The following is a 10,486-nucleotide window of genomic DNA, read 5'->3' on the forward strand; positions in this document are numbered from 1 at the left end:
CTCCTATCAGTGTTTTCTGCCCTTTGCTGTTTCACCCAAACTGATTCTATAAATGTATTTCTAAGATTCTCCGTATGTAGAAACAGGTGAGCAGGGGAATGATAAAATTCTTGGAAATGCACGAAGGAGAGTCCTCTCAGGTTAGGGCACATCAATGAATTAGCAATTATATCATTTTTAAACAAAAAATCTCATAATTGTTTTTACAAAATGTAAAGTAGAAAGTGACATTTTTGACTGTTGCAGTTTTTTCTGGTTTCATGGATGGTAGAATTTCCTGTCTTTGAACCCATTCCTATCTAAACATCTGGGGCTTTGATGGATATCAGACTTTAAATTTCCTGTTTGTTATCCAGAGAATGGTTCTCGCTTATTTTTCATGCAGATCATATCTACGTCTTTTTATTATGATAAATGAGTTGTATCGATTCATAATGATAAAGCAGTAGCTGTATATTTGAGAAATAGTGGGGCGGGAATCTCAATTCCTCCATCTGGTTCCTCCATTTGGTGGCAAATAAAACAGCAACAATCCTGATTTGGTAGAATTTGGGTCCTTTCTCAAATGATAGCACCCATCATACTAAGCAGGAATTAGAGCATAGGAAATGAAAATCGAAAACTGCAGGCGCTGGAAACGTGAAATAAAAGCAGAAAACTCTCAGCAATGTCAGGTGGTATCTGTGAAAGGAGAAACACAGTTAACAGTTCAGGTTAGAGAGCCTTGGTCAGAGGGTTGTAAATGCACACTAAATTGAGCTCTTCATTTTCTGTCCAATACTTGTGCGTTTGGTTGTGGGGAAACCAGGCCTAAGCAGAATAGTAACTTTAATATTACATTGAATTTTCTAATCATTGGGTGTGCTCTTGGGTTTCTTTCAACTTGATTAATTCTAAGCCAAAAATTATCCAGTTTTGTGCATAAAATTAGGAATGCTCATAAAGATTTCAATCTTATTATAACATATGCCCATTAATGTAAGCTTCTACCTTGTAGTTAAAGGAGGAACGTTATCATAAACTCTGTTCAGTTTTGACTTTGACTTCAATCTATTGACTTTGATTTTCTACTGAACCTGCAAGAAAACCAGATCAGCCAAAATGATCAGAAGAGATCACTGCATGAGGGTAACTACCATATGAATAATTGGGATATTTTAATTCTCTTGTCATTTTGCAACTTTTGTGGAAATTATACTAGCTGAAACCCTCCAGGCCCTTCAACCAATATCAGTCTGCCAAAAACAATGTCCTCGTGTATACAGAAGTAGATGTGTGGAGGTGACATCCATATGACTGACAATAGATCTCAAAGTCAGAAAACCAAAGTGCCGGGAAATTGGATCACACAGTATGTTTTGTTCATTGCTATGTGACCCAAAGTTGATTCTATCTGATATAAATCACATGGAGGCCGATAACTAGTGATGTGCCACAGGGTCAGTGTTGGCAACCTTGTTATTCGTTATTTATATAAATGATTTGGATGTGAATGCACAAGGCTTGATCAGTAAGTTTGCGGATGACATGAAATTAGGAAGTGTTGTTGATAGTGAAGAAGGTTATCATAGATTACAGGGGGATCTTGATCAGTTAGGGAAGTGGGCTGAGGAGTGGTAAATGAACTTCAATGCAGATAAGTGTGAGGTGATGCATTTTGGAAAGTCAAGCCAGAGTAGGACTTATAGTAGGGCATTAGGGAGTGTAATAGAACAGAGGGACCTAGGAGTACTGGTGCATAGTTAGTTGAAAGCGGTGTCACAGATAGACAGGGTGGTGAAAAAAGCATTTAGCATGCTGGCCTTCATCAGTCAGGGCATTGAGTATAGGAGTTGGGACATTACGTTGCAGTTGTATAAATCGTTTATGAGGCCGCACTTGGAGTACTGTGTACAGTTTTGGTTGCCTTGTTATAGGAAAGATATGGTTAAATTGGAAAGAATGCAGAAAGATTTATGACGATGTTGCCAGGACTAGAGGACCTGAGTTATAGGGAGATGTTTGACAGGCTAGGTCTTTATTCCTTGTAACGTAGGAGAATGAGGAGTGACCTTTTAGAAATTGGAATTGGGTTATGATTATCACTTGTATCGAGGTACAATGAAAAACTTTTGCATACCGTTTAGACAGATCAGGTAGTACAAGGTAAAACAGTATGGAGTGCAGAATAAAGTGTCACAGCTACAGAGAAAGTGCAGTGCAGGTAGACAGGTGCAGGTCATAACGAGGTAGATTATGAGGTCAAGAGTCCATTTTATCGTGCTAGGGAACCGTTCAATAGTCTCATAACAGCAGAATAGAAGCTGTCCTTGAGCCTGGTGGTATGTGCTTTCAGGTTTTTGTGTCTTCTGCCCGATGGGAGAGGGAAGAAGAGAGAATGTCTGGGGCGGGCAGGGTCTTTGATTATGCTGGCTGCTTTACCGAAGCAGCGAGAAGTATAGACAGAGTCCATGAAGGGGAGGCTGGTTTCTGTGATCTGCTATGTCCACGACTCTCTGCAGTTTCTTGCGGTCAAGGGCAGAACAGTTGCCACATCAAGCTGTGATACATCTGGATAGGATGCTTTCTACGCTACATCGATAAAAATTGGTGAGTGTCAAAGGGGACATGCCAAATTTCTTTAGCCTCCTGAGGAAGCAGAGGTACTGGTGAGCTTTCTTGGTTGTGGTGTCTACGTGGTTAGATCAGGACAGGGTATTGGTGATGTTCACTCCTAGGAACTTGAAGGTCTCAACCCTCTCAACCTCAGCACCATTGATGTAGACAGGAGTATGTGCACCGCCCCCCCCTTCCTGAAGTCAATGACCAGCTCTTTTGTTTTGCTGACATTGAGGGAAAGGTTGTTGTCATGACACCATGTCACAAAGCTCTCTATCTCCTTCCTGTACTCTGACTCATTGTTTTTTGAGATACAGCCCACGACGGTGGTATCAGCCGAAAGCTTGTAGACGGAGTTAGAGCAGAATCTGGCTACTCAGTCATGAGTATACAGGGAATAGAGTAGGGGGCTGAGGACACAGACCTGTTGAGAATAATCATGCCGGAGGTGTTGCTGCCTATTCTCACTGATTGTGGTCTGTTGGTCAGGAAGTCAAGGATCCAGTTGCAAAGGGAGGTGTTGAGTTCCAGGTCTCAGAGTTTGCTGATTAGTTTGCCTGGAATTATAGTACTGAAGGTGGAGCTGTAGTCAATAAACAATCATCTAATGTAGGTGTCTTTACTGTCCAGATGCTTCAGGGATGAGTGTAGGGCCAGGGAGATGGTGTCTGCTGTGGACCTGTTTCGGCGGTAGGCGAATTGTGGTGGGTCAAGGTTTTCTGGGAGGCTGGAGTTAATGTGTGCCATGACCAGCCTCTCAAAGCACTTCATGATGGTGGAATTCAGAGCCACCTGGTGATAGTCATTAAGGCACGTTACCTTGTTTTTCTTAGGTACCGAGATGACAGTGGTCTTCTTAAAGCAGGTGGGAACCTCAGATTGAATCAGGGAGAGGTTAAAAATGTCTGCAAATACCCCTGCACAGGATCTAAGGACACAGCAGGGACACCATCTGGGCCAGATGCTTTCCATGGGTTCACTCTCCGGAAGACTGATCTTACTTCCCCAACGGTGACTGTGGGTTCAAGTGCATTGGAGGCTGTTGGGGTGGGTGGTGACATTCCAATCCCTTTCTGTTCAAATCATGCATAGAATGCGAGCCCATTATAGCATGTAAGCCCTGCCACAACTGACAGCTGATCTGGGACTTGATTTAGGACTGTTCAAATGTTTAAAATTATGAGAGGCATAGATAAGGTGGATGGAAACAGTCTTTTCCACAGAGTAGGTGAGTCCAAAACTGGGGGCATAGGTTTAGAGTGAGAGGGGAAAGATTTAAAAGGGACCTGGGGGACAACTTTTTCATGCAGAGGGTGGTGAGTATATAGAACGAGCTGCCAGAGGAAGTGGTTGAGGCAGGTAAAATAATATCTTTCAAGAAGCACTTGGATAGGTACATGGAGGGGTGGGGCTTAGAGGAATATAGGCTAAGTGTGGGAAATTGGTACTAGCTGGGTGGGTACCATGGTTGGCATGGACTGGTTGGGCCAAAGGGCCTGTATCCATGCTGTATTGTTTTATGACTCTTAGAAAACCTACAGCACAATTCAGGCCCTTTGGCCCACAAAGCTGTGCCGAACATGTCCCTAACTTAGAAATTACTAGGCTTACCCATAGCCCTCTATTTTTCTAAGCTCCATGTACCTATCCAAAAGTCTCTTAAAAGACCCTATCGTATCCGCCTCCACCACTGTTGCCAGCAGCCCATTCCACGCACTCACCACTCTCTGAGTAAAAAACTTACCCCTGACATCTCCTCTATATCTACTCCCCAGCACCTAAACCTGTGTCCTCTTGTGGCAACCATTTCAGCCCTGGAAAAAAGCCTCTGACTATCCACATGATCAATGCTTCTCATCATCTTATACACCTCTATCAGGTCACCCCTCATCCTCTGTCGCTCCAAGGAGAAAAGGCCAAGTTCACTCAACCTCTTCTCATAAGGCATGCTCCCCAATCCAGGCAACATCCTTGTAAATCTCCTCTGCACCCTTTCTATGGCTTCCACATCCTTTCTGTAGTGAGGCAACCAGAATTGATCACAGTACTCCAAGTGGGGTCTGACCAGGGTCCTATACAGCTGCAACATTACCTCTCGGCTCCTAAATTCAATTCCACGATTGATGAAGGACAATACACCATATGCCTTCTTAACCACAAAGTCAACTTGTGGAGCTGCTTTGAGCATCCTATGGACTTGGACCCCAAGATCCCTCTGATCCTCCACTGCCAAGAATCTTACCATTAATACTATAATTCTGCCATCATATTTGACCTACCAAAATGAACCACTTCACACTTATCTGGGTTGAGCTCCATCTGCCACTTCTCAGCCCAGTTTTGCGTCCTATCTACAGAATGTCCCGCTGTAACCTCTGACAGCCCTCCACACTATCCACAACACCTCCAACCTTTGTGTCATCAGCAAATTATGCGAATGAAATTGTGCCATTTTGGAAAATGGACCAAGGGGCTCTGACTGCAATCCATGTATAGCATGCCTGATATTTTCCTGTTCATTATGCACCCAGTTAATGCCATCAATTGACTTGAGACAAATATTTCATGTCATAGTGACAAAATTTGGAGCCAAAGTTCTAAACCACTGCTGCTGTGGAAGTCTCAGGGAGAATCAGGAGCACAGCACTCTGAATTCTTCCTTTACTACAAATTTGAAGGGACGTTCTGCTGACATTGGATAGCTCACAGATCAGCTTTGGAACTAACTATAAGCTATTCAAATCCCATTCTCGACAGAGCATGCTAAAATCATTAGGGTGTGCTCTTAGCAGCCTTTAGCTGCTGAGCTGCTCATTCAATGGATCCCTCCATGGTGACTGGGCTGGTTGCTCTCCATTAGTGTAGGATTTGGACAGCATTGCAGCCAACACAGAGAGGGTTGGGGACCAAGGGGAAGGAGCAGTTGAGGTACCATAACACTCTATTGTACCTGGATTTCAGATAGGCAATGTGTGTGCAGACTTAGGTTTCCCAACACTGTAATAACCAAGAAATGTGGCAGTGTGAGTGATGTTTCATTATGATTTTCATGGCATAACTGCTTCTTCTGTGGAAGTAATCCTCACAATGACTCTCAACTTATTGACCACTGTGTCACTCCAGGCAGTCCATGCTGACTTCTGCAGGATTTCTCAGTTTTGCTGCTCATCACAACATTGGAGAGGTTACCTCAGATCTGTACTCAAGAAGCAACAAGTTCAGTTATTTTGGCTTCACTGAGGAGAAGCTGGGTGGAAGGTCATCAGCTCGGTGAAAGACGCCATTTGGTCTGTCCGAAACTTGTTGGTCTCCAAGCTTTTGTGAGATGTCCGTAGGGGAATGCTGCCGACTGGAAACATTCCAGGCTGCAAGAGTACATGCTGAGGGACGCACTGAAGCTGGGTGCAGCCAATGCAAAGGCTTGGTGGGGAAGGACGACAGTTTTAGGGTTCTTCTGCCACTGGAGAGGGAGGGGCGGGGTCAGGCGAGAAAGCCCCTTCAATATTGTAAATACGGGACTAGGGTAGCCCCCAGGGATCACACGAGTGGCATCAGTGCTGTGTTTTTTATATAAAAAAACTAACACTAATGATTGATCTGTACAAGAATGTAAAGGCTTGCACTGTTTTATTATTGTATATAGTTTCTCTTTTATTATAAAAAGAGAAACTATATAACTATTATAAAAAACTTTATAATAAAGGTTTATTTTGGGAATAAAAAAAATTGGGATTTGCCAGCATTGCTGATTTCCCTTGAGGGCAAGCAGCCATCAATTGTACTCAAGGGTTCCATTAAATAACCTAGATCTTTTCACTAACAGAAAGGGTTTCCAGTCCCTAAATGCCCAAGTCTTCATAGGTCATGAGAAGAATTTTCTGATGTTCAATACCATGTTTCCTAGCAGATCTTTTCACCTCACAGAGTCCACACTGCCTGACATTTTCTGTGCAGCACTGACTACGCTGCCTGGACGATGCATAATGCACGATGCATAATGTTGCTTTGCAAGTCCACCTGCACAGTTCTTAACACATAAATTGATTATCTGTTCCAATAATTTAAGTGGATTGCAACAACATTCCTGCATTTCCTGATGAAGGTTATCCAACTGAAATGGTAGGCCAGGCTTGAGTGGCCGAGAGGTCTACCACTAATTTGTATGCTTGTCTGTTAATGCATAGAATTAAAACTGACAGGAACAGCAAGTGATTGCATGAGCAAGATAGTGTAGAAATGCGATCTGACCTCTACCCAAAATACATATTCCTTAGAGGAGCTGCAGCCTACAGGTGTTAGCGGAGGTTGAGATGCTTTGGCCTGCTGATTAACATCAATGGTGGATATTCACCGCTGCACTTGATGTAGCTGGGAGGGATGCACATCAACATATATTGATTAAATTGGCAGACAATAGGTAGGCAGTTGCATTGAGTGACTGATGTTTCAAGCCAGTGAAGTCCACATGCATTTAGAAAGAAGTCCTTTAGAAAAATCATTAAACCAATTGATCATTCTGATATTCAAACTGGGCAAGAACTGATGATGTCTCACAGTTGGATGCAATCAATGTATCGTCACTTTATCCTGCTCAAGCAATAATTTCCTGTTCCTGCCACTTTTAAATCAATGCATAACTAGACAAACATATAAATTAGGAAGTAGACCACTCAACTCCTCAAGCCTGCTCCACCATTTAATAAGATCATGGCTGATCGGTATTCCCATCTTCACCTTTCACTCCCTTGCTTATCAAATATCTCCCTCTTATTAAAAAATATTCAAAGACTCTTTTACCATTACCCCTTGAGGGAGAGAAAAAAATTTACTTCATCTCTGCTTCAAATGAGCGACCACTTATTTTTAAACAATGACCCCTAGTTCTAGATTCTCCAAAAGAGGAAACACCCTCTTCACATCCACCTCTCAGGATCTTATGAAGGATAAAGGAGAATCTGGAGAGCAAATTTTCATTTCACCAAGCAATCTTGCTCATATTTTTCAGTCTCCTGTCCTCTGAGTTTGCCAGTAAAGATGCTGTAAGAACAGGGAGGTCATATTCATTCATTTACAGAATACCATGGCAGCAAGGCAACTATAATGGTAGAGACAGATGTCTACACAGATAAGGATGAGATATCATAGAAACAGAAAACTTCATGGCCTCCATCTGTGCCTCCACTGCTTCTTCCACCTGAACCAGCAGACCCTGTGCGATGGTTGCCTTCGCAATGAAGTCCAAACTCTTGTTAAGAAGTGTGCCTCCTCTCCCGAGTGGAGATTATGTTCTCCTGGATCTGCACAACCTCCTCTGAGAGAAGAGAGATGGAAAGTTCCATTGTACATGTCATTGCCTGCAACTGGTGAGGCAGGCCTAACAATGCTTAAACCTTCATGGTACACCTTCATTGTTCTGATAAAATGTCATTGACCCAAAACATAAATTGTTTCTCTCTTCACAGATACTCCCTGAATTAATTCCAGTATTTTGTGTTTTTATTTCATCTTATCAGCATCCACACTATTTTACTTTTGCATCCACAACAGTCTGGACGTGAAAGCAACTCAATGGTGGACCTCATCTTGGTTGCCTGGGGCAGTACAGACGCAGCAACAAATTCCGACACCAGATTTCCCAGTGCCAGACCGCAGATTGGTAGTACCTAATATCTCTACCTGTGAAATGCATCTCTCTAACCTAATCTGTTCATTCCTCTATATCCCATCACCTGGGATATGCTATAGGGTGTCATGTGTAATGATGCACTGTTCTCATCATTATCATCCCCTTCCTCCTCTTCTCTCTCTAATCTTCTCTCCTGTTCCACTATCTTATGTATCTTCTCATGCTACTCCCAGTTAGTGTCCAGATATTGTCATGAGGGGGAAACAGAGGGACTTTCCTCATACCCTTCAAAGGGAAACCACAAGAGAGTTACACAATACTCGAGAAGCTTTTAGGGTGCTGGTGCAGCACATAATAACAATGATGTACTGTATGCTGTCTTAATCACAGACATTCACAATGATGAGAGCTGGCAAACTTTCGTACAGCCTTTACTTGTGATGTGGTATGTGTCTCCATGATCATTTTGCCCATGAAGAGATTGATCTCTTCCAGATACATGCACTAGGGAGGGCCATCTTCTCATGGATGGCAGTCCTATTTCTCACTACTTTTGCCTAAATGGATGAAATGAAGGACATTGAGTAACCTCTTTGTAATCCTACATTTGGATGCTTAACTTACGTGGAGGTAAAATATCAGTGCAGGTACAAGGTAGTAGGTGGTGTAGGAAAAGGTGGAAAGTATAGAGATTGTGTATGAGTAACAGTCAGCATGAGTGCGTGCCTCTCTCTGGATAACTGGGTCTGTATGAGAGAGTATTTTTAATGGACTGCAGCTCACCTTGACATATCTTGTGAGGTCACAAAACTTCTTGCAAAGGTACTCCATTTCTTATTAGTGCACTAGACAACTCAGGACATAGCCAACCAGCACTTCTTACACTGGCTTGTTGGGTTTCTAGGCCTCCCTGGTGTATTGGGCTTGCAGATTGCATTTTAGTACTCATTTGTACAAGTAATATATGCTAGTGCTGTTGCATGGTCGTTTTGACCAATTACAATATTTTAGAGGGAGACCAGATTTGCTGCTAGTGCTGGACACAGATGTATTAGCATGCCAAGAAAACAGTGCAATCCAATTTCTATGCAGAAGATGCTTTAGATGATATGCTGTCATTACTGTATTCTTAAGTTATTCTAATACATGACCTCTATAACCATCAGAACATCCTCAAGCCCAGAATTTCCTTAACATAACCTCAAGGTACTTCTTCAATGAACTATAGCAAAATCATATAAGGTACACACCTATGCTGTTGCAGTCTCTGACTGGAACTAAGCACTTACATTTTGAATAGGGATGCATTTCACAATTGATTTAATTAGAACTGGCATTCAGTTTTGTTGGTCTGCTTATCTATGTTCATACCATCTAAAGCATCTTCTGCATAGAAATTGGATTGTACTGTTTTCTTGGCATGTTAATATTGGTATTGGTTTATTATTGTCACTTGTACCGAGGTACAGTGAAAAGCTTGTCTTACAAACTGATCATACAGGTCAATTCATTACACGGTGCAGTTACACTGAGTCAGTAGAGTGCATTGATGTAGTACAGGTAAAAACAATAACAGTAAAGTGTCACAGCTACAGAGAAAATGCAGTGCAATAAGGTACGAGGTCACAACAAGGTAGATCGTGAGGTCATAGTCCATCCCATTGTATAAGGGAACTGTTCAATAGTCTTAGCACAGTGGGGTAGAAGCTGTCCTTAAGTCTGGTGGTACGTGCCTTCAGGCTCCTGTATCTTCTACCCGAAGGAAGAGGAGAGAAGAGAGAATGTCCCAGGTGGGTGGGGTCTTTGATTATACTGGCTGCTTCACCAAGACAGTGAGAGGTAAAGACAGAGTCCATCTGTGTTTGGCATTAGCAGCAAATTTGGTGTCCCTCTAAAATATTGTAATTGGTCAAAACGACCATGCAACAGCACCAGCATATATTACTTGCACAAATGAGTACTAAAATGCAATTTGCATGGTTCCTGACAGGACCAGTCTAAATTCAACACAGATGCTGTAGCCTGAGGTGCAGATGAAGCTCAGAAGCAATGGAAAATTGCACACATGAAAAATTTAAAGGGATTCAAGAATTAAAGACATCAGGAGAGCACAACAATATTTTTTCCAGCCTTATGAAGAACTCAGCGGATATCGCAAACCATTGAAGGAGTCTACCAAAGCTGAAGAGTTGGACAAACAAAAACAAAGGGATAGGTGTAGGTATATCATTGCAGACAAATGATAGAGGAACAGAGCAGAGC

This window comes from Pristis pectinata, chromosome 8, assembly GCF_009764475.1.
Source record: "Pristis pectinata isolate sPriPec2 chromosome 8, sPriPec2.1.pri, whole genome shotgun sequence".
In the NCBI taxonomy this organism is placed as follows: Eukaryota; Metazoa; Chordata; class Chondrichthyes; order Rhinopristiformes; family Pristidae; genus Pristis; species Pristis pectinata.